This window comes from Mustela nivalis, assembly GCF_964662115.1.
Source record: "Mustela nivalis genome assembly, chromosome: 13".
Lineage (NCBI taxonomy): Eukaryota > Metazoa > Chordata > Mammalia > Carnivora > Mustelidae > Mustela > Mustela nivalis.
Genome location: NC_139032.1, coordinates 74,986,270 through 75,011,107, shown reverse-complemented (window position 1 = coordinate 75,011,107; position 24,838 = coordinate 74,986,270). Strand labels below are relative to the sequence as shown.

The 24,838-nt window shown below is 44.2% G+C and overlaps 1 protein-coding gene across 10 annotated transcripts in view; it reads left to right on the top strand.

Moving 5' to 3' along the window:
• Nucleotides 1-3,229: 3,229 nt before the first annotated feature.
• Nucleotides 3,230-24,838, top strand: part of TNC (tenascin C) — a 92,940-nt gene continuing 71,331 nt past the window's right edge. For all 10 annotated transcript variants that reach the window (XM_082697038.1, XM_082697046.1, XM_082697045.1 and 7 more), the window contains exon 1: nucleotides 3,230-3,885. The gene's annotated coding sequence lies outside the window, so the exon portion shown is untranslated. The remainder of the gene's footprint in view (nucleotides 3,886-24,838) is intronic.

Below are 24,838 nucleotides of genomic sequence, written 5' to 3'. Positions count from 1 at the left end.
CTGACTGCCTCAGATAGAGGTAGTCCTGACCGACATTCCACTCACTGGCTGATCCATCTGGAAAAACAAAAAGAGCATTGCATTTCACAGACCTTCAAGGAAATGAGAATGATCTCACCTGAGGCAAACCCTCATGCTCCCTCTGGCCTTCAAACCACAGCCTCCACCAGCAGCCAGTGAGGGAGGATTGCAAACAAGAAACAACAGGATCAGCCTTTGGCCCACTCTGTGCAGAGGTGTTTCCAAGCACTCACTCCATCCTCTCATGTGGAAGAAAGAGCTTATAGTACGAAGAAGGACAAGACCGTAAGAGATCGAATGCCAAGAGGTGTGGCCTCTGCCAAACAGGAGAGTGAGTGGTTATTAATTCTATAAGCATCCCCTGCTGTAATGTCTAGAGTGGAAAGCAGCCATGGTGGTTTTGAGCAAGTAATTTCTGTGAGTTCCCTTTCCTCATCTGTGCAATGCGTATGTTGGACACGATAATCTAGTTTCCCTCTCATACTCTATGAAAGAACAAGGACAGGGGCGCCTGGGTGGCTCAGTGGGTTAAGCCGCTGCCTTCGGCTCAGGTCATAATCTCAGGGTTCTGGGATCGAGACCCGCATCGGGCTCTCTGCTCAGCAGGGAGCCTGCTTCCCTCTCTCTCTCTCTGCCTGCCTCTCCGTCTACTTGTGATTTCTCTCTGTCAATTAAATAAATAAAATCTTAAAAAAAAAAAAAAGAACAAGGACAATGTTTAATGATACAGCACAGCATGTCAAACATTCACTTGTTCCTCCATTACTGTATTCATCCATTAAACTCTATTTCCTGAGTTTCTGCAATGCCCAAGGCTCTGTGCTCGACACAGAAAAAGCAGGCGTGATCCCTGTACTCTGGAAGCCTAGAGTGTAAGGGGAAAAAACTAGACATCCATCTACCATGTACAGATAACGAATGTCCTAACGGAATTCCCACATACTAGGGTGCTTGGAAACACTTTTTGTGGATGAAATCTAGGAAGCTCTGTGGGGAATTTGGATCAGAACTGGACGATAAGGTGATGTGTGGAGGTGGAGGTGAGAGTTCTGGGTAGAGTACAGCATTAGCCAGGGTTCAGTTGTTGGAAAGTGTAACCAGACTCTAAATTTGCCTGGAACAGAGGCAGCAAAAGGCGCACGGATTGATGGAAAGAGGACCACTCCTTAACACAGAAGCCAGGGTGTGGTCCTCAAGATGCCACATGGGTTTTAGAGAAACTTCCTAAAATGTCTGTCTCTTCTAAAGATACATAAATAAAGCTAGCCATCTCTTTCATATGTTGCCAGAATATACTTCCATGATAGTAACTGAATGCTTACTCAGAGTCTCCTGTGTTTGCTCCATTGACCTATTCCTGCCTTGAGGACCAGTCTAGTGATATCTGGCTTTGTTTTCCCTCTGATTGTCTAAGCCACCTGTATTTGACCCCTAATCTATCCTGTGGAAGACGGGGAGGACAGGAGCTGTCAGGTTTGGGATGTTCCCAGAAGTCATATTTATTACCCTGTTTTCTAGCATGCTTTTTTTTTTTTTAAGATTTTATTTATTTATTTGACAGACAGAGATCACAAGTAGGCAGAGAGAGGGGGAAAACAGGCTCCCTGCTGAGCAGAGAGCCCAATGTGGGGCTCGATCCCAGGACCCTGACATCATGACCTGAGCCAAAGGCAGAGGCTTAACCCACTGAGCCACCCAGGCGCCCTCTAGCATGCTTTCTTATTGCAGTTAAATACACACATAATCGCAAACGTATACTGATTACATGCTATATGTAAATGTAGCCTATACACCATGTGAAATGTAATACATACTGTTCTAATGTTTTACTCCCTAACCCTGAGAGATAAACTTGGTCAAATCTGGGAAACCAAGAGGCCAGGAAGCATTCACTGCAAGTTGAAAGACACAGTCTCGTGCTACTGCAACATACTTTGGCTGAAACACAGAATTAAAAACTTCCAAAACAACCAACATTTGAATCAGCCAGAATGTTCAAAAGTTCAAATGAGCTGTTTATGACATGACTATTTATGGGCTTTCTTGCTGTCTGGGAGGGTCACTTAAGCAGAAGATCCTAGAATACAGAGCCATAGCAACCATGGGGATGACCTAACCTTGTCCCACTTTTTCCAGACAGAGAAACTGAGGCCCACAGCAATAATAATAAGTATGGGAATTACATCATTCATTATTAAAAACATTCATTATTAGTAATGAATCAAAAAAACAAAAACAAAAACCAAGGATCTCCCCTTTAGCTCTTATGGAACAAAGAAATGTATTTTCTATATTTAAATAGAGCAGTGATTTTTGTACAAGCAGTATTATAATTCAATAGGGCATAAAACATTTAAATATCATCTGACAATGTTCCTGGACAGTGGCGCACATTGGAAAGAACTATGGAGTCCCGTGTTGTCATCTAAATGCTTCCCAGGTGTATTCCCTAAGTGGACTGAATTACTTCCCTAAACCTCCCTTTCTTCATGTGTCAAAAGGGGTCGACACCTGCTTGGCTTGAGCAAGCCTGTAATGAAATAATATCCATGAAGTGCCTCGCAGAGCACCTACTATAGACTTAATAAGGGTGGGTCCAACCATCGCCACAGGTTCCATGGGCCTCATTTCCCTCCACGATCACAAAACTGCTGTGTGTTGTGACAAGCTGAAATGTGGGTGCTGTGCCCTCGAGGCTTCCCGACTGCCTCGCATGCCTGTGTGTGCCCTGCGGATCCTCAGTGCATGCTAACCACCGAGTGAACGGATGACTCAGAGCTTGGAAAGAATCCACAGCACGCTGGAGAGCAAAGGCGCAGTTTATGTCTCAAAGATTAAGTTGTTAACTTTTTTTTTTCTTTGTGCTGGACACCTTTCCGCACTGAGAAGAAAACTTCAGAAAGGTTTTCCCCAGGAGGTGCTGCTTAGAAGACGGGCCCATTCACGGAACATGGGCATTGTCCACAAAGCTGCCCCTCATAGGGGGGGGGTTGGGGGGGGCTGCTGGGAGGGTGAAGCCTCTGGGCAGCTGGGCAGGCTCCCTCACCCAGAAGACCAGCCCGGCAGATCTGCTGTTCCCCGCACTGCCCTGCTGCTGACAGCTAATCCTGGGTTATCTCTCTGTTGGCCCAGAGAAACCCAACCGCCCCAGGCTTCTGCAGGGCTTTAGGTCCTCTTTCCAGGAACTGGGCTCAGCCCCTTTCCTTTTGGAGGTGCCATTGAGCAGCTGCGGAGCGGAGCCCCAGCGCGCCGCGAGCCCAGGGTAGAGGTGGCGCTTCCAGCCCGCCTGAGCAGCAGAGCCAGAGCTGCCGGTCCTGCGCCCTCTCATTCCCTGGGCTTCTGTCTCACAATGAGAAAATCCGTTTGGGGAGCCAAGCAAAAATCACACCTAGCTTATAGCTGCTCTGGGTCTGGGTTGGGGGTGGAGAAGGGGAGGAGGCAGAGGAGGGAAGCTGGAATTCCTACTTTTGCCATAAATTGTATGCAAATGGGTTCCTTTCCTGGCAGGGAGCAGGGAGTGAGTGCGTCTTTCATGAGCTAACCCTGTTCCGCTGGGAGGGCTGTTCCTTTAATTCACCAACTGAAAAAGTAGGAAAGGATGTCTGGAGGCGAGGCGTCCCATTACAGAGGCAGGAGCTGCTATATAAGCCAGCCAAAGCTGGCTGCGCTGGCCACAGCCTGCCTACTGTCACTGCTCTCCCGCGAGCGAGCGCAGACTCACGCCGGCCTCTCTTCGCACAAAGACTGTGTGGCTGCGGGTGACGCTGGGGGCAGCGCACGTGGGAGCCCCGTTGCTCACAGCCAGGCACTGACTCCATGGAGCTGGTTCATTCAAGGATCTAGGTCCTTCCCAACTCCGGAGAGGTAAGTGTGTTTAACCCGCATCACCAAAGATCGTTATGGCGCACTGTTTGCATTCTTGGTGTCAGAGGAGCAGTGGGCTCATCATTATAAAACTTCCTCCGTGTCTTCGCCGTTGGCAAAACGGTGTATTTGTTATGATCAGATGCACCTTGACTGTCTTCTGCTTACCCCTCCCAGACTTGGAGGTTTGGGGGGGGGGGTTGTTTGAGTTTTATGAGCAGTCGCACGTGGAGGGAACTTTCTGTAAAGTTTTTAGCTCTGCGTCCTCCAGAGGAAAAGTGGGAATCTTCTCTTAACTCCCTGCCTGGCTGATTCACCTGTGATTATTTTGGTCTGCGGGGGAGACTGGTAGAATTTGAAGGTGGAGATCGTTTGTGGTCTTGCTCTGGGATAGGTTAAGGGAAGGCTGATAGAGGATGACAGAACAATAAAATTGTATATCTAAACGGCGCTCACCTTGCAGTGTACAAAAGTTTTGTATCCATCCCTCATTCCACCACATCCTCCCTGTGTTTAGACAGAGAGAGGGAGGAGGGCTGAAGAACAGAAGGGAGGAGGCAAGTCCTAGGGCCAGATGAGCAGCTAGAATACTAGGTGGGAGGGGGGACCCCAACTTCCATGCATACCCACGGGCAGGGGGACTCCCCCTGGGTATTTCCTGATTCACTGATCCTTGGGCTGGGTACCTGTGCATGTCTTGGGGTGCTTAGAGCCAGTGGTACCCTGCATCTTTCTAGAATCACCTCCCCCTCCTCACCCCTCATCACAGAAAGCCCTGAGAAACCCCTTGCCCCCTGGCTGGGAAGATCTACCTGGCAGACTCTGAGAAGGGCACAGGGGCTCCTCCCTCTCTTCAGTGCTACAAGGGGATTAGGAGCTTGGGTTTCGAAGCCAGGCGTCAGTCATTTTGGTGTCCCCACCACCACTATCATAGATGTTACCATGATGAGAATCTGCAACCTCCGTGGGCCTCAGTGTCCACTTACCTAAAATGGGGACAATAACTTCTGTTGTCATTATGAGAAGGAAATGGAGCATAAAGCATTGGGAGAGTGAGTGCTCAGTAACCGGAAGTTTGGAAAAATCACTGTCATTTGTCAAACACTGCCATCACCTTGGAAGTTAAAAGAGGCATTTAGGCAATCTTGGACTGTTTCTCATGTGTTCCTCACCCCCTACCCCGAGCCCCCTTCTTTTCATCTCCCTATTCTGAGGGCGTCTCACTGGGCTGGGAGGTCGGAGACTTGGCTATATTTCACAAACAGGAGGTTGTTTTGGCACAGGTTAGGGGAAAGGGAACAGCCCAGGGCTGGATGTAAATGTCAGGTTCTGACTCCAGAATGCACAAGGTTTTGAGTTTGGGCGTTTGCAGATTCGAAAGCTGTCAGCTATAAAGTAGGATGCTGCGGGGGGGTCTCCTTGGAAATGCTCTCGGTCCAGAGTGAGAGCAGGACAGGGAGGCCCACTTGAAGAATGAATGCCTCTTTTTCATGTTTTGTGGACTACCCCCTCGCCACTTTTTATGAAGCTTTCCCATATGTTCTTTAGAAATAAAACCTGCTGCCCACCCCCGCCAGCTTTCTGCTTTGCCCTTTGGATATGGTCAGCCCAATGGAGGACTGGGGGAGGTTTGTTCAGCACTAAAGAAATCTGGGGGAAATTTGCTGGCATTGTGTGCATCGGAGCCTATTGCAATAGAGGTGATTGTGCTTTGACCATACGTGTTTCAGGTGGGTGACGGCGTTTAGGGGAAGAAATGCGTACACATTATGAATATTCTCTGGTTTGCTCAGAAAAGTGTGAATTGGATAAGGATTAAAAGGGGTATGACCAACTCTACAGTCTTTAAAGGTTTTTTTTTCTCTGTGCTTTGTTTGAAAAACCTAGCTTCCCTATCTCATCTTGTACTAACGGCTTGTCTCCTCCCCCCAAAGAAGTTACTGATCTTCCAACCCTCAGTTTTGTTGTCCATATAAAGAGGGTGACGATCTGTATCTCTCTGGCTTTTGTGACGTCCAAATGAGATAGTATATGGCAGATTCGGTGCTTGACACGTAGTAGGGGCTCAATAAATGGAGGTTTTTCTTAGTTTTCTTGCTTCTCAGTTTATAAGGACTTATCTGAAATCCATGTTCTCAGACAGTGGTTTTCGAACTTATATTTAGTTGTGGAAACATTCATTAAATGAAATTGATGGCAGAACTCCAGTACGGAGGTAAATGTGGGACTGCTTTGGCTGATGTGGGAGTGGAGGATCTGAAACTCACCCCATTGTTCTCAGCCCTTTGGGACATTTCCCCAGAACCTTAAGTGACACAAAATGCAGTTAAAAATCATGAAACAAGGCAGTGCACATTCAGGCTGCTGTTTTGCATTGCAGTTTGCCCCCTTCGGGTCCCCACCTGGAACAGGAATCCATACGATTCCCCGAGTAAGACAGTAGACAAGAATATGGGAAACATAAAAGGCTTAACACGGGATGCTGATTTTAATTTATTTTAATGATCATGGAGAGCCTAGTCTATTCTGTGCCTCTCTTGTGCACATCATCTCACGAAACATCCACACGACGTCTCTGAGAAATGGGCCATGCTTATTGGATAAAGACTAAGTTGAAGAGTAGAGAGGATGAATAATTTTTCCAGATCCTAGAATGCAGGGTGATGGAGCCACTTTTCAGACCCAGGTCCCGGTGACCCCCAAATCAGAAACACATTTCACCGTGTGCTTTCTGAATGCTGCTGCTTCTCGTGCTCGCTGTCTTTAGAAGGGAAAAAAACTTCCTTTCTGACTAAATCTACCCCTCCAGCCAGACTGTGGCCACCCATAAATACGCAGTAGCCTGATCATATAACCAGAATGGAATTTGGGAAGGGAATTCAAGCTGACAGATTGAAAAACATGTCCTCCTTAATTCTCCCCCTTCTGATGCTCACGATGAACTAAAAACACCTATTCTGCTCTTCCCCTGGGCTTCTGTAGACACACAGCCACGTTTTCTTACAAGGAAAGCAAAGCTATCTAACAGGTATAAAGCACAAGTCTCTCCACACTGAAGTCACTTTAGTTTGGAAAGTACCAGACATTCAGCTCACCCCAGATACACAGTTCCTTGTGGTGAAGATAAAACACATACACACAGTAATTAACATTGAGGCTAACTGTGTGCTAGAATTTGTCGTTCCTTATCTAATTCTCAGTGTAACACTGCAAGTTATAAATCACTCCCTTTATTTTATGGACAGAGAGTGAAAACCCCAAGAAGTTAAGTGGTTCACATGAGGGTTTTCCATAAGTCAGGAGCGGAGTTGGCTTTGAACCCACACGCTCTAAAACTCTACTCTTCTTTCCACGGTGCTTTATTGCTTCCTGACGTCAGGCAGGGCTGACCCCTTATGGAACCTTGAATGATCTCTTTCAGTCATTGGCCAGATGGTAGAGAAGCCCCGGCTGACATTGGTATCTATTGACTTTACAGAATAGCCCTGCATATATCATTTTTCATGGTGCCCAGAAAAGGTCAGCTTATAGTGGTGCAGTTCTCTGCCTAGAAACAGAAAAGTTCGAATTTCAGCCCCAAGAGAGAGAGAATGACACTAAAGGTAGCAGTCGGGTCATTACTGTTGGTTTTCTTCCCAGGAAAGGAGGCACATACTTTGCTGTGCTCTGCAAGCTGGAGCCCTGCTTGGAGAAGCAGGACCGCACCTGCCCCACACCCTCTCTGAGAGCCAGCTAAGCCGAGCATCTGGTGTAAAAGGGCTGATGTGGGGACAGAGTGAGATCAGTGTGCCCAGCCTTGGGGCAGTGAATCTGAAGACGATCGGGAAATAAAGGGTTGTAGGCTCCAAGCCACAAATTTCCCTGAAGTCCTAGAGATGAGGGTGATGTTCAGTTACTTCTCGACTTGAGAAGATCAGAGGGGATTCCCGTGAATCTAAACCCGGCCAATCTGAACATCTCCAACATGTGGGAAACATGAGACGAAGGCTCCCTTCCAACAGGGAAAACCCCATCAAACTCCTGCCATCTCCAGGCAATAACCCCATCCCGACAAAAGGCCTTACTTATCATAAAGGGCTGCGTGTACCACGTGACTTCTTGGTAGAGGGGAATAGTCTGTGTGCCTACCTGTTTCCAACCCTGGTAACCAGACTTTTCTTTCAGTAATGCCTCAAGCCTAGAATTGGTTTTCTGTTTCTTTCTGCCTTGTGTCATATCTCTGGCCTCTACTTAGTCATAACCTCACTGAGCTCTGTCAGTGTATCCTTTGACCCTCCGTGAAGGATTACGAGCAAAATGCCCACACTGAACGCAAACTGTGCAAGGAAATGTCCTTCCACGTGCATTTCTAGTCTCTTTGTGAATGGAAGTAGAAAAAAAAAATCATGCCAAGTTCTTTCAGATTTTTTGCAATTTCCTGAAATTCACAGGTTCTTAATTCTGTAGCCATGGTAACTTGAATAGGTTTGGCTGGTCCTTTGACACCCACTCCCATCCCCCAAACACCCTGTGTCAAGAGCAGGAGAGATTTTGTAAGCTCTGAAAGTTAACAGCTTTGCCTCAGAGCAAAGCAGTGGCTAGCTCTTGCCCTGGAGGAGGTGAGTTGGCTGCTATGAACTCCTGCGTGAACAGGTCCAGGAAGGGCTTCTAGCTGGGGTGTGGGGGTGATTGTAATAGCTAACATTTCCTAACAACTCTACAGGCATTTTGCCTTTGAGTCATCAACTATCCAGCCAGTGTAACCACCCCCTGTTCATCCTGAAGCTGAAAAAGTTTAAGTAGCTTCCACACAGATAGTAAATATCGGAGCCAGAACTCAAACCCAGCTCCAAGTCCTGAACACATACTTAAAACCATTAGGATAGGGGGGCGCCTGGGTGGCTCAGTGGGTTAAAGCCTCTGCCTTTGGCTCAGGTCATGATCCCAGGGTCCTGGGATGGAGCCCCACATCGGGCTCTCTGCTCAGCAGCGAGCCTGTTTCTCCCCTCTCACTCTGCCTGCCTCTCTGCCTACTTGTGATCTCTGTCTGTTAAATAAATTTAAAAAAATAAAATAAAACCATTAGGATATGTATGTCAAGCTTGACACCTTAATTCTTTTCATTTTCTGGTAACAGAGAGGGCTGGACACTCTCTCTAAGAGAGAATGAAAAGAGAATGAGAACCCCAGTGTTCTTCTCTTCAGCGGGGCAGCCACTGGCGGTATCTCTGACTTGCTCCTTCTGGTTTCACTTCCTGTGGAAACTGTAATGAAATAATTAGTGTATAATTCCTGATGCAATGTGTTTCTTCTACTGGACTCTAAGCAGCCCAGGGTGAAGATTGATCCACACCTGGGGCCCTTCACCAGCCCGAGACCTGAAGCAGGTGCACACACAGAAGCAAGTGCAGCTTCGTGAAGCCATGCCTAGCCTGGGCTGGCTCAGCTACCCCTCTCCGAGTTCCCTCAGAACTCTCTGCTTCCCCGACTGACCTCTGTGCATTGTAAATACTTTGATAATCCCCTCCCCTGCCCCACCTAACTGCACACCCCTGACATCAAGGTCATCAGAGAGGCAGCAACTGTGTCTTGCTCCTTTTCCCCAAAGCCTCGCCACCTGCTGACAGGTACCAGGACCCCAGTAAGTTATTGTTGAAGAAACTCTCTGCCGTCCCAAAGGAAATGGAACAATAGCACAGCATTGCCTTGCTTCTGAACTATGTTCCATGGCTTTTGAAGCATTTTTCTCTGTTGGGTCAGTTTTTGACCAAATAGGATGCACATAAATTTATAAACATATAAAATGACTTTCCCATGCCTCACTCTTAGATTGTCCCAGCAACCATAGATAACCTTACAGGTGGGTAAACTGAGGCTAGAAGGGTTGTCATTTGCACAAAGTGGAGAGCGGAAAGCTCCCACAACTATACCTTCACTGTGCCCCTCAGCCCTCGGGTTTTCTTCCCTTTTTCAGAAAAGAAGGAAGTTAAAGACAGCAGGTTACTCTCCAGGGGAATATTTACATTTTTAAAGGGCTGTTCTGTAGAGAGAGCAATGCTTAACTGATAAGAGAATTGCCAGTGTTGGACTTCAGGCCAGGGGATCCTTGGGAGGAGGAGGAGAACTCAAATTTATCATCCAGGGGTATGTTCAGGGGCAAAACCATACTTGGCAGAAAGAAAGATGGAGGGGACTGAATACTGAGCGCAAGTCAGTATGTTTCTGTTCAGAGCTCTAAGCCTACATGTGCAGCATAAGGAACTCCTGGCTCGTGGCAGTGCACTGGGAAACTTTCTAGGCATGTGGTCCAGCAGGAACACGTGGCCTCCCTGCAGAAGTGACACACTACAGCCAGAACAAGGGAGCCCGAAGCAGTCCTGGGCTCTCAGCCAGCCAGAGCCTCTCCCAAACACTGCATCCAGTCTAGGCACCAGGATACAAAATAACAGCAACAACAGCAATACCAAGAAAGCATGGGGATACATCCAGACAAGAAAGCCACAACTTTCTGGTTAGGGAAGAAACAGTCTGGGAGAAGCAAGTACGCAAGGAGCGGAAGAGAGAACCCACCTGCTAGGGAACTCAGGGAAGTAAAAATCATCTCATGCTGGGCACCGGCACCTTTGGTGCTGCCCCCAAGGGAAGCGAGCTGCTCTCTGGGAAACTCCAGCCCTGGGTCCTGGGATGGTCACACGGAGGTGGCTTGATGTAGATATGTCACAGTAGAGTGTTCTCACTTAGAGAGTGTTCTAAATCAGAGGTGGTTTGTTAAAAAATTTTTCCGGAGAACCTAAAGGATGTTGACATTAAAAGGGCTCATCGGCAGCCTCTAAGCCAGGGCTCCACCTCCAAGGTGATCTGGGGGCTGCCGTGGAGAGATGGAGAGGCCAAGCAGGGGCTCCATTCAATCTGACTTTAACTTAAGCCCTTCACTTTGATCTGTTTTGTACACGGAGCTTCCTCATGAAATGTAATTTGGTCAAAGAGTTCTGTGGCAAAATAATAATAATAATAATAATAATAATAATAAAGTTTCTGTAAATTGCTGGCCTGGTTTAACTCCGCTTATTTGGATGATAGTGAAACTGAGACTCAGAAGAGGGAAAAGTCTCTCTAAGATCTCACGCCAGCTGGCAACAGGGTCAGGTCTCAGTCTGAGGTCTTCTGACTCTTGCTTTTGGAAGCTAGGGACAATATAAAAAAAAAAAAATGTCAGATTTAATATATTATTTAAAAAGGGAAAATTATTGGATTCTTATTCTCTGAACAGCTTTAGCACATATGGGTTGAGGCAAGAGGCCACTAGATTTGTTATCTCTTGCTGCATAATAAATTGCCATGAAGCTTGGTGGTTTAAAGTAACATCCATTTGTTATCTTAAAATTTCTTTAGGTCAGGAGTCTGAGCATAGCTTACTTAGCTGGACATTTTACTTCATGGTCTCTCTTGAGGCTACATTCACAGTGTTGGCCAGAATTGGGGTCTCATCTGAAGGGTCAACTGGGGAATTAGTAGCTTCCAGGCTCACTTGCATGGTTGTTGGCTATAGTCAGTTTCTTGAGGTCTTTTGGCCCAAGGCCACCCTAAGTTCCTTGCCACATGGACTTCTCCAACATGGCCATTAGTTTCTTCAAAGCCAACGAGAAAGAGAGAGAGAGAGAGAGAGAGAGAAAGAAAGAAAGAAAAAGAGAGATGGGGAGAGACAGCCTGCAAACAAACAGACATCTTGTACAGCTTAACTGTGGAAGTGATACCCATCACCTTAGCCATATATTTTTTTGTAAGAAATAAGCCACCAGGCCATCCCACACTCAAGGGAAGAGAATTGCACAAAGATCTGAACAGGAGGAGCAGTATCACTGGGGCCCATCTCAGAGCTTCTCTGCCATTCCAGCACTCCAGTGTCACCTATTTCTGACAACTTCTTATTAATAACAAGTTCACCCAAGCCACCTGCACTTCTGATTGCCAGTCAACAATTATGACAGCCACTAGAGTGGACTGTGTCTTATTTATGCTTTCCCTCCATGTATAAGATGGAGCCAGGTGTTTTGCATTAGATGTCCTAGTTCACTGGGGAACCATCATTCCTCTTGATTATCTCAGGATAGGATCATCCAAGGCAGTGACTTCAAATATATTTCATTCGAAAGCAGGATATTTGAAGTGAGAAAATCTGAAACTCATCCAATTTCTCCCCTTCCCAACCTATTCCTCTCTCAGCAGATATAATGAAGGCTAAAATTTGGGATTAATTCTTTCTCCCTTTCCACTTTTTCTTTCCTACACCACCATATTCCAAATCTTGTGGATTCTATTGCCTTAATGAGTAAATCAGTTCACTGACTCCCCAACCCCTCCCTCATCATCCTAGTTCAGGTCATGCATCTCACAGGTGGACCATAGCAATAGTTTTCCCAGCGGCTACCATCCCACCAGCCTTTCCTTTCAATCTGTCCCTCAACCTGGGTTGTAGGTAAACCTTCCCAGTCTTAAAGACTCCCAAATGATTCTCTTCTGGCCACAGAAAAAAATTCAGATCTTCAACCTAGAATTCAATTTCTTTCATGGTCTGGCCTCCAACCTCCAAACACATCTTGTACTTCAGCTGTAATCCATGCTCTCAACACCAACTGTTTCATGATTTTTATGCCCTGGAAAATGCCACTCCCTCTTTCCTATAATATCCTTCCCTTGTTTTTTTTTTTTTTTTTTTTACCTATTCATAATCTCCTTTCAAAATTCAGTTCAAAAACCACCTCTCTCCTCTGGGTAGAGGAGATATCCTTTTATTGTCATCCTATTCGACCCTGTATCTTTTTCTGTCATCACCCTTATCATTCTGGAACTGGCTGTCTGCTCATAGATCAACTGCTCCTGCCAGTATAGTTCTTGAAAGGAGAATTTGTATCTGGTTCATCTGAAATTGAGCACAATTGGAATAAAATTAACCTTCAAACACAGACAGGAGTTCTTACTGTGTCCCAGATTTGGACTTCTCTTTCCTCACTAGAGTTTATTTAGAAAGCCCAAAACTTGAGGTTGTTTTCATGTCTTGCCCCCTGGGCTTCCAACTGTGTAGACTACTGTCTACTGTCTACTACTGTCTACTACTACTGTGTAGTCAACTGTCGTGACTTATGACAGAAGGAAGCCAGCCCTGTTCTAGGACAGGAAACTATCTCAGGGCACAGACTTCAAGGAATGCCCTTGCTTTCAGAGGAGGCTTCTGGATCAAAGCATGCCCTGCCTGGGGTTTGGAAAAACCAGTACCAAGGACAGAGGAGGCCTGTCTGGGGATTTGAGGCTGAGTCACAGGAGATCCTGTTATCTGGAGGTTATAACAAGGATCAGTCTACAGCCAGTGGGAGGAAGGGAAGGACTCAAGGGAGGGATGGAGACAAAGAGTTCTCTGTCTTAGGACATGGAGAAATTCACAGCAGAGGAGAGGATCAGCTAATTGTTCAGAGTATGGCTTTGGCATTAGTTCTGGGTTCAAGGGCTTGCTCTTTTCTTATCAACATGATCTTGGCCAAGTTACTTAACTTCTCTTACCCTCATCTTCATCCATAGTAAAGGCAAAATAGTAGCACCTACTCCAAAAGGTTATTGTGATGATTAAATGGTGTAAGGGTGAGTACATTGCTTAGTACAAAACTCAGTCGGGTATAAACATTTTATTGTCATATTTGCTACCTGTTGTTGAAATGGTCATGGGGAATAAAGCTCCATTAGACAAGCAGTTACCAAAACTGTGGCCCGTGGAGCAACATTCTCATGAGATGCAACTCTAAAAGTGTTTTGTGGACAAAGGGGTTTAGGAAATCCTTTCCATTGTGTCCTGTTCTTGGGAATTCTTTTCTTTTTTTTCTTTTTTAAGATTTTTTATTTATTTATTTGACAGAGAGAGAGATCACAAGTAGGCAGAGAGGCAGGCAGAGTGAGAGGGGAGAAGCAGGCTCACTGCTGAGCAGAGAGCCCGATGTGGGGCTCAATCCCAGGACCCCGGGATCATTATCTGAGCTGAAGGCAGAGGCTTTAACACACTGAGCCACCCAGGCACCCCAGGAATTCTTAGCTCACATTCTAGAGGTGGAGATAAAGTAGATAAGAGGATATGCAAGATTCTTTTAAGCTCCTTGTGGAGCTTACATTATGGAGGAAGAAGATAGATGATAATAAGGAATCAAATAAACGTTTGAGTACAATTTCAGGCAACTATTTGCTAAGAAGAAACAGAAAACATAGTAAGGGAACAGACAATGAGATGGTTTTGAGTGGGGTGTCCTTTTCAAAGGGTGAGACATGGAGATGACATTAGGCAGAGATCTGAATAAAACAGAGAAATGAGCTCTGTAGGTACTCTGCTGGCAGTTTAGATTTTATTCTAAGTGTGGTTAGAAGCCAGTGGGAGATTTGGGGGAGAAGAGTACATGATCTAAAAAAATCCTGTAGCAGGAACCTACTCAGCTTTGTTTAACCCATGTCCCCCAAGTTACTTGACCACAAATGCCATTTTCCACAGGACATGTACCTAAAAACATTCTGGAATGTATTCTGGTAAATTCTGCACTAGAGCACAAGGCTTCATAGATTTTTAAAAGGACTATAAATTTGCTCTCACTCATCTAGACCTATGGTAAAAGCCCAGCAAACCACTCGGGCTGAAACAGGAATGCCCAGAGCAAGAAAACCTAACTCTAGAGGTAAAGAGAATTGGGGTGTCACCCTAATTAGCAGCTCTTTTTGGCTGAGATGATCAATGAGCACAGCCAGGCTTCAGCAGACTCTGGAATCCCATCTCAGGCCAAAGGAAACTTGCCAACAACTGCCTAAAAACTAATAAGTGTTTGCAAACAGTACACCTTGGCTTAAGCATTCTCCAAAGGGGAAGTGTACAAAACTTGAGGTCCAGCCAGAGGCTCTGGGAGAAAGAGGTCAAATATTTCGGTGCTTACACACAGACAGCCACCAGATTGCTGCTAAAGATCTAGGAAATGGAAGGTGAGGTGTCTGCTTGGGCTCTGATCTCTCTCTTTACCAAGCAGCAGTGATTTAAATTTTCACCTTATAGCTCTCCCTATTTGTGATGTCTGTCAAATAAATAAATAAAACCTTTAAAAAATGTTTTTTTTTTCACCTTATATAAACAGGAAGTTGCTTGATGAATCAGCCTGGGTAGTAATTGAGAGCACGCATTTTAGAGTCATAAGGTAGGGTCCAAATGCCGGCTGTTCATTTTAACCAGTCACTGAATCTCCCTGAATCTCAATTTAACTTTCAGATGTGCATAATAATACCTGTCTCACCAGGTTGCCATGGCAAATGACAAGATAAATGATTGCATGTATAAAAAGCTTCTAGCATAAGGCATGGCACAAAACAGATATATAGAAGGCTCTCAACAAAAGGTTAGTTTCCTTCTTGTCCAGTTCACTCTGTATCTGGTTTTACAACTATAGTCCAGCAACCATCAGGAAGCCACCAGGTGGCAGCCTATTTTTATAAATAAAGTTTTATTGGAACACAGCCATGCTCATTCCTTTATGCCATGACCATGGCTACTTTTTCTGCAGTTGTAGACTTGAGTCTTTGTGACATAGATCATCTAGCTGCAAAACCTAAAATATTTACTGTCTGGTCACTTAGAAATGATATGGACTCCTGCCAGTGTGCTAACTTTAGATACCTAATTTCTAATCACCACAACCTAGCAAGGTGTATATTATTATATTTACACATATGAAACAATTGAAACAGAAATAAAGGCTCACCTAGTAAGTCCCCCTTCCAAAAACATAATACTGAAAGAAACTTCGAAGAATGACAGAAGAGTTACTCATTTTTATGATTCACCCTCCATTTCCCCTGGAACCTCCTCTGTCTTCTATCTCTCCCAGGCTAAATTTGTTGACTTGCCTGACATATGCTGAATTAAATGCTGTTGTCCAGAAAGGACTCCCCCATCTCTACAAATTTATTTATTTGTTTGTTTATAAAAGTCCATTCTTTTAAAAATGAAAGTTGTAATTTCTAGACCCTCTGCAAGACTCTCATGCCTTGACTGATTTCTTGGAAACAGTACTTTTTTTTTTTTTTTTTTTTTTTTTGGTCATACATAGCATGAGGGCCAGTTTTCCAGAAAGGAGAGATTTGTTAAGCTCCTCTGTCTGCTACTTCTCACTTTATCTTCCTCTCACTTACTCACTTTCTCTCCAGGCCAGACTCAAAGAGAGTAGGCTGTTTCCAGGGGCTTTAAAGATTTGCCTGAGACATAGATATTATAGCACATTTGGCTCTGTGCCTCCCCTCAAGTTCGAAACTGTACATAAAAAGGCCATATGCACTCCGGCTCCCCAGCCCCGCCCTCTTAAGGGGCCCCATTTTAGGGATCCAAAAATTCTACTTACTCATGTAAGTAGAATTGTGTATCCCTGTGATATTTCTTGCATAAATATTGTTTAAACCTAAGATAAAGTGAATCTTACTTAAAAAGATAATTTGGTGTAGCAGAAAGAGTATAGGGTTTGGAATTGTAAGACTGAGTTCTTAATTCTAAATAACATAATTACTGGCTGGGCAAGCTATTTCACCTTCTGACGCTTTCAGCTCTCATAACAATAAAAGATGAACAGCACTTCCTAACGGCTAAGGTTGCCATCACCATTAAAGGGCATCTGCTGGGACCCCTGAGTGGCGCAGTTGGTTAAGCATCTGACTCTTGGTTTTGGCTCAGGTTGTGATGTTAGGGTCATGAGGTTGAGGGCCACTCAGCACTGAGTCTGCTTGACATTCACTCTCCCTCTCCCTTTGCCTCTCCTGCTCATGGTCTCTTTCAAATAAATAAATAAATCTTAAAATAAAAAGGGCGTCTGTAAAGTTCCAGGCAGAGAATACGTGTGATACTGTCTGCCTTACTCACGGTTTACGTTGGTGGAAAGTTTCCATCCACAAGCCTTGCACTCAGAGACTGGCCATGATTGAATATCGTCATTACTCCCATCGAACGTGTAAGGAAATGGAAGGAGGAGGGTGTAGATTTGTTCCAAATCTGCACTTTCCCCATTGTGTGCCACCAAACCGAATCCCGTGACATACTTCAAACACAAAATAATCAACTGGGTTTGGAAAACACTATAAACTCTCCCCCTCTTGGAGATTTCCGATGAATACAAACCCATTAAAGACCCTGGAAAACCCTGAAGTAAACAAAGCTGTAAAATTTGTTTGGTTTAAAATAACATTTGGTTTAAAATAGCATTTTCGAAACATGTTTAACTAGGAAATCTTTTTTTCCCTTGCATTAATACCTGCCAACATGTTGTAGATTACATTTTACAAAATGCCACCTAAAGTTATACAGCTAATTAAACCCAAGTCAGGGGTTAAAAATATCTATTTTTCAGGCTCATGCGCAACTTCTCCAACTCTTTCTGGAAGTAAAGGTCTTTTATTGTCAGTAGTTACCCTGGACCCTGACCACTGGGTTGTTTTGAAGTTTGCCTTTTTGCTTTGCTGTGCAGACCACACTTTGACATCAGTCAAAGATGGCAGCAAAGTCGAGGGTTAGGAATGGGCTCTCTAACACATGAGTCTGTCCCTCTGAATTAAATCCCTGCTGCCCCTTTCTCGCACTGTGAGCTGGAGCAGTGTGAACCTCAGTTTCCTCATCCCTAAATGAAAAATAAATAAACAAACAAACAAACAAAGGCAACTACTTCATAGGCCTTGGAGAGGATTCAACAAAATAACCCAAGTTAGACAGGCAGCACGATTCCTGGCACAGGTGTGTTCAGTCGGTATTAGCTCCTGTTGAAGCATAGAAATGGCCCCATTTGAGAAAGAGAGAAGAGACAATGAACGTATGTTCCCTTGTGTATCACACAGATTAATTGCCAGAGCAGTGCTAGTTTTCCCTGAGAGTCCAGTGTCCTGCTTCCAATTTTGGAAGCATAGTTTCATTTCGGGAGTCAACTTCTATCAAAATGCATCAAGTTTTATTGCACTTGATTCATACCGGCCTTTATATCATCAGACACTCCATCTGGTTCCCTCTGTCTCAGGTCTCAATCGGCATTCCATTCATTCAAATATCAGCACATCGGCTCAGAAAAGATTGCCAAAGCCATATAGTCTTGCTATGCCAAATATTTGGCACACATATCAATGCTCTCTCACTTCACGACCCCTGGAGTTCATTATTAAGCCATTGCAGCACTTTTACCCACTGAGTCCAGACGAGGCCATGGCGCCAGGTGGCCATATCAGCTCACTGAGGTTGACAAGAAAGCTGAAACTCAGCTGCATCCCAAACCAGTTCAACCTCTCAGTCGATGTTTGAACCACCTCTATAATATTACTATTTTTTCTTATGTCTGATGCTGAGGAGCTCCCTAATAAGGGAAGCCACAGAGGAAGAGGAGAGAAAAGCAGAACAGATACTAACCCTTAGGTAGCATTCATAACTTTATTATTCTAGTCACTGTCTCCAACAGTCCTGGAAAGATCCTGATTTTATAGCTGAAGAAGCCACCATTCAGAAACGTTATAGGTTTTAGTCCAAGGCTCCCCAGCAGTTAAGCAGAGTTTGATCTCCAGCTTTTCTGCTCTAAAGGCTATATTCTTCCCTATCCCATCCCAGTGCCTCCTTAAGAATTTCCAAAGACTTACAAGGCTACATCCCTGGCATTGGGTGGCTAACAACAGTTTCACAGGGGTCACCATGTCCCAGAGCCCTTTTCAGAAGGTCTCTTATATAACGTTGAGGTATGAGTCAGTCTGTAACCCATCCCTTCTAGACAAAGCTCTAATCTCTTTGCTTTGGCTCAAGAGCTCAGGAACCTACTTCCAGTAGAGTCAACTAAATTTCCTGAAATTCTGGATAAAGGCCAGAGGAGGTCATTGTTCCATTAGGAAATGAACTGAAATTTACATTTGGAGCAATTTTCCAGAATTTTATAAGAACCTATATTGTTGCCACTTGGTCGGACCCACTTTTTATTTTCCTTTCTGTCTAGGCAAGAAAGAGGAGAGAGAAAGCAAGGGCTCTGCAAAATTTTTATTTCAGAAATTGAAACCAGACCACACCAGGGCAGTTTGTGGTCTGAATGTATCAATGGATCTAGTCATATTTCATCTGAGCTTTTCTTAGGTATACTAAACCACAAATATGAATCTCATTATTGTGTCTGGATGGAAATATTTTATGGATTAAGACTTGTGAGTTTAATTGGGTTGGTAAGGAAACTTCTGTTTGGGGGATGGGAAGAAGGAACCCACAAAGCACCACCAGTCCTTCAGCCAAACAACAAAAGAAAGAAACATTTTGTGGGGAGCAGAGGGCTGTACTTAATATTGGCTACTTGACATGGGTCTAAAATGAAGTCCGAATTTAAGTTCAGCAGAAATATTACCAAATTAGTAATGGATCACAGGTCCTTAGAACCAGAGTCAAGGACTGGGGATGCACACTCTTGCTTATTTGACAGGAGAGTGGATGGGACCTGCCCAAGGTCCCACAGTGAGTGGTTGGCAGGACTGTGCCTCAAAGCTCATTTTCTAGCCCTTTGATCTGCTGCACTCTCCACTATGTGGTCTTAGTAGAGCCTCAAATCTCTGGGAGCTGAAAAATAAGTAGTGAAAAGTCAAAATTCAAAAGAAGAAAGAGTGACCTAATCTAACCAACAACAAATACTGCCTTGAAATGGAAAGAATTGCTGACTAATAACGAAGGAGGCTTCATTCCCATTGAAACCAGAATTTTACACTGAGTACATCAGAGGCCTGGTTGAGTTTGTCTCCTGCTAAAGGTCTAGTTGAGTTTACTTTGTTCCTGTGGAAGGTCTGTCTCAACACAGACAGTACCAGGCTCTCAAGAACCCTTGAGGTGTTGCCTGGAATCTCATGGGAAGAAGCCCAATGTATCTTGGTCTCCCTGTGCTTAGTGTAGTGTCTGGCACATAGTAGGTACCCAGTGAACAGCTGAGTGAATTAAAATGAAGTAATTCCTGGAGTGCAGCTATAGTCAATTCCTTGATACATCTTGTCCTAGAAGAGATCATGGGAGAACTGATTCTCTGAGAGCTATCAGGAAAATAAGAGTATTTGTTCATTCAGTCGTTCCATGCATAGGTACCCCTGCTATGTGTAAGTTCAAAGCAAGAAATATATTCAGCTTTATTTCATGTAAATATAAACATATTGTGCCTTCACTATGTTGTAGACACTGAGCTTGGTGTTGGGTAGTAGGAGATGAATGACTCAGATATAGTTCATGCCTACATGGAGCTGACAGATTCCATTCAATCTAACTCCTTATAGTCCAACATAAATACAAGATAGAATTGGCTTGTGCTCTAAAAGAGGAAGATATACATATGTAATAAGTCATCCAAAATCAATTTTAGAATGACACATGATGGAAATAATATCAAGTCAAGAACTCAAGAGAATTCAGAGGGAAAAAATTACCCCCAAAATTCTAACAATAGATGACTTTTTTTAGCTCTATCTTGAAGGACAAATAGATTTGTCCACTCAGAGATGGCAAAGGGGCTCTTGAGCAGTCTTCAAGACATCTGGTACCCTCTCTCATTGATAACTGGGCTTTGACAGTATCTCCAGAGATTTTCCCAGTTGAGCCAGGTGTTTGAAAGTTATGGAGACAGAGCTTGGGACTGGTCTTGAACCACAACCTTTTCCCCAGCCTTCCAGAACTAAAGGCTGTGGAAGACCGTGGTTTAGGGCACATATTTGGATTCAGATGGACTTGTGTTCAAGTCTTGACTCCACTACTTAATGCGTGTCTGAACTTGCATAAGCCACATAAATATTCTCTGCCTCAGTTTCCTCATCTTCAAAATGAGAATAAAGATACTGCCTCATACCATTTTGTAAGAATTTAAAATTGGAAACTTAAGATACTTACTAGCAAAATAAGCACACACGGAATGGTCGTAGATGACCTTTTTATGGCTTTCATTAGCATTTTTATTATTTCATACTCTTACTTTCAAGGCCTTTTCAATCAACATTTGGTGGTTCTGAGCATTTCCTCCTCCAGGAAGCCCTCTGGGAGCTTACCTGCTCAGACTGATACTTTCTTCAATTCCTTCTTCAGGCCAGCACTGCTACTGAACCTTGTGTATGTTCTAGTTTCTGAGATTTCTGGAAACAGAATAAGTCCTTCTTCTGCAGAGTCTCCCTAGCACTTAGCACAGTGTGCAACCCATAGTAAGTAAATAGCAAGTGTCTCTTAAAAGAATCTTCTCACTTAGACTCTTGCTGTTAGCCTGAGAGTGTGCCATGTTCGCAAACTGCAATGACACTTAAGAATATCACAAATATTGGGGCGCCTGGGTGGCTTAGTGGGTTAAGCCGCTGCCTTCGGCTCAGGTCATGATCTCAGGGTCCTGGGATCGAGTCCCGCATCGGGCTCTATGCTCAGCAGGGAGCCTGCTTCCTCCTCTCTCTCTCTCTGCCTCTCTGCCTACTTGTGATCTCTCTCTGTCAAATAAATAAAATAAAATCTTTAAAAAAAAAGAATATCACAAATATTAAATCCGCAGTACATGGACTTAAAATCAAATAAATTTGTGGGCATCTGGATGGCTCAGACAGTAGAGCATCTGACTCTTGATATCTGCTCAGGTCATGATCTCAAAATTGTGAAATTGAGCCCCACGTCAGGTTCCCATTTGTCCATTGATGGGCATGGAGCCTGCTGGAGAGTCTCTCTCTCGCTCTGCCCCTCCCCAACCCCACACATGCATGCACGCTCTCTCTCCCTCCCTCTCTCTCTCTCTCTGAAAAGATAAAAAATAATAACTTTTAAAAAACACTGCATTTGTGAACTTTCAGGAGGAAATTATAAGCTTTATGATTAGAATATGCTAATCTTCCTCATTGTTGTATCCTTCATGGTTCACTCAAGGCCAGGCAGATGGTAGGTATTTAATAACTATGTACTGAAAAGATGGTTGGTTGGTTGGTTGGTTGGTTGGTTGGTTGGTTGGATGGATGATGGATGGATGGATGGGTGGATGGGATGGATGGATGGGTGGATGGATGGATGGAAAACTGAAGAAAACTTACAGGACCAATAAACCTGGAAATCTCATAACACAGAGTCTCTCCAAGACCCTATTGCTGATACTTCTTTCTGAAGTATCTTTACAAAGACCCCAGACTAAGAATTACTAGAAACCTCTCAGATGCTCTTATTTTTGAAGGGCTTTCCGTAGCTAGGGGGAAAAGATAAACCTCAATCAAATTCATTGACCAAGAGGGAGGATGTCTGAGTTTTAATATCAACTTTACCACTAATTAGCTACGGACCTTCTCTGAGGTTTCAGTTCAGTAATTCCCTTTCAAGGCCTGTACTACATCTCCTGATTCAGATGTATCTGCCTGGAGGGATGTATTCATACCAACTGGAAAACAGGGCTCTGCGGAAATGGATAGGTGCTGATTAGCAATGCCTGCCACGTATACTAGAAGGATGTGTTTTGGTGATACAAATTTGCCACCCCCCTACTCCATGATCTTCTACAGTTGCTTTTAAGCCCCACTCAAATCTGATTTTCACTCATGTCTGTCTGTGTCTATGGAAAGTGCTGAGAAGCTGAGCCAAATGTTTCCCGTCAGGAGTAGTGTCTTAAAAGAGTCAACCGCAAGTAGCCTCTTCTGAAGAAATCCCTGGCGGAGCGGCATGGACAACCATCCCAGGAGGAGCACTGCCTCTTGGCCAGGGTACTGACCTCCCAGAAAAGAGCCCCACCCTAGGCTCACAGACTTGCCTTTCTTGCTACCGGATGAGAATAAATAAACCAGGAGAAGAACCAGGGCTGTGACCTCTAAGTCCTCACTCAGCTGTGGATTTCAGAGTATCCCTATCCCTTGACAAACTGAAGCACTAACAATGGTACACTTCCAAGGAAAAAGGAATAGTGGGCAAGAGGGGGCTTCCCCGCCATCCCTTATAAATCTCCCATCCTTCAGAGACTAGCCTTCTAATAACTGCCTTTTCCAAATCAAGGATACAAATCATCACACAATAACAACACGCACAGATTTCTGAAATCTCTCCCCCCTTAGGCACTGTCCTAAATATTTTTCATATATTATCTCATTTAATCTCATTCTCTGCCTCTTGCAGTTAGTTGAGAGAACTTTATTCTGAGGTTGATACTAGTGTATCATTTTGCAAGCAAGAAAACTGAGTCTCAGAGAGGCAAAGTTACATATCGAAGGTTGTAGCTACTAGAAGGAACCATATGAAGTTACCTTCTATCCAACCATTTCTGACCTACAAAAATGGCAATTCCATAGGGGTCAAACTGAAAGCAAGTGGCAGAACCAGGGTTCAATAGTACTCGACTAATTCTAGAATAGATATTCTCAAACATTGCAGACGTTCCCTGGATAATGGTCCATTTTAGCATTTATCGTTCTTCCCTATAATTATCTGTTGACATGTCTGTTTCCTTTACTGGACCATAAAGTTAATGAGAGCAAGAATGATCCATCATGGGTCTCTCAGACACCTCACTATCCCTTGGGCTATCTTAGCACTCATTCAACTTATCTGTGTTAAATGCGAGAATGAATAATTTTTCAAATGAGTTAATTCTCAGCCCTCTGGGATGATTGCTGGCTCCAGTAGCATCCGAGTTGGGCACCGGTTAAGTCACCATGCTACATGAATGGATAAATGCTTTTTAGTGCTGGAATTCAAACACCTAGGGCTTGGAGGTGCTTTGGTTTGGCAGTCAGAGTTCTCTTAATTCTTTTAAGACAGGTTGTGCTGGCCTCACTAACTGTAAGGATCAGATGTCCTCGGAAAAATTCCACCCTCAAGGCTGTTTCCTGGCTCCTCTCTCTTCCTGACACATTCCAAGAAGGAATTTATGGATGTTGGGAAGGACAAGGGGTGAAGAATTTCTAGAACCTTTAAGAATGCCCATGTAAGCAACTCCATGCTTAAATGACTGTGTGCGATAAAATTCTCTTGCCTGTAAGCAAGAAGAAAAAATTTGGTGTGAGCTGCCTCATGCAGCAGAAAGAGATTCATCGGCATTTCTAAACACTAGGAATCCTCCTCGCTGCCCCCAACCTAGGATATTTCATGTGCGTGCCTAAGTCAACAAAAGATAGATATATTCTGGGAACCACTGAAAATGAAGTCATAAGTAACTAATTCTGAAATATGATTCTAGCCAGTTGGAAGCTTTATCTAAAAATGAAATTGTTTATTCTCCAGCTGTGACCAGGGAAAAATTCAAAGATTGTTGATTCCTTTATCCAGCAATGGTCTTTGTCCTGTGGCAAGGTGCCTAAAAATAACGGATAGTTTATGTCACACTGCTTCCAAAAGGTGAGGTACAAAGCAGCTCTTCTTAGAGATGGGGTGGGCACAGATCTGATCACCAGATAAGAGGCACCTTAAAGTGTAAAATTATTAACCAGAAAGCCCTTGGGGTATGGCACCACAATACCGACCTGCTTTCCTCACCTGTTAAATGAAGTGTCACCTCAGAGTAATGTTCTGAATAAAAATCCGTGATGCCAAGATCTGGGAAATGATCCTTCAATGGTAACCTCTAATACCGGAGAAGGTGAACCAAGAATTAATTTTTATCTTGAAACAGCCATGAAGTCCTAACAGCTTAATGCCCTCCCCAACTTAAAAAAAAAAAAAAAAAAAAAGTCTTCAGGACCATTATTTCCATCTCTTTAAATCTGGAGGGTGCAACAGTAAATATGCCAGTATTTGGAGACCAGGGACTAAAGACAGAAGCCTGTGTTCTACTTAGTCCTCTTGACAGAGGACACAGAGCAATTAGACACTTATCCTTAGAGAGATACAATGTTGCTTACTGGGCTCAGTGCCAGCTTCACCTTGACCTTTCATATACTCCTATTCCTAACTCGGGTTCTACCAACTGTGTGTGCTCACTCCTTTCCACTCCCCTGC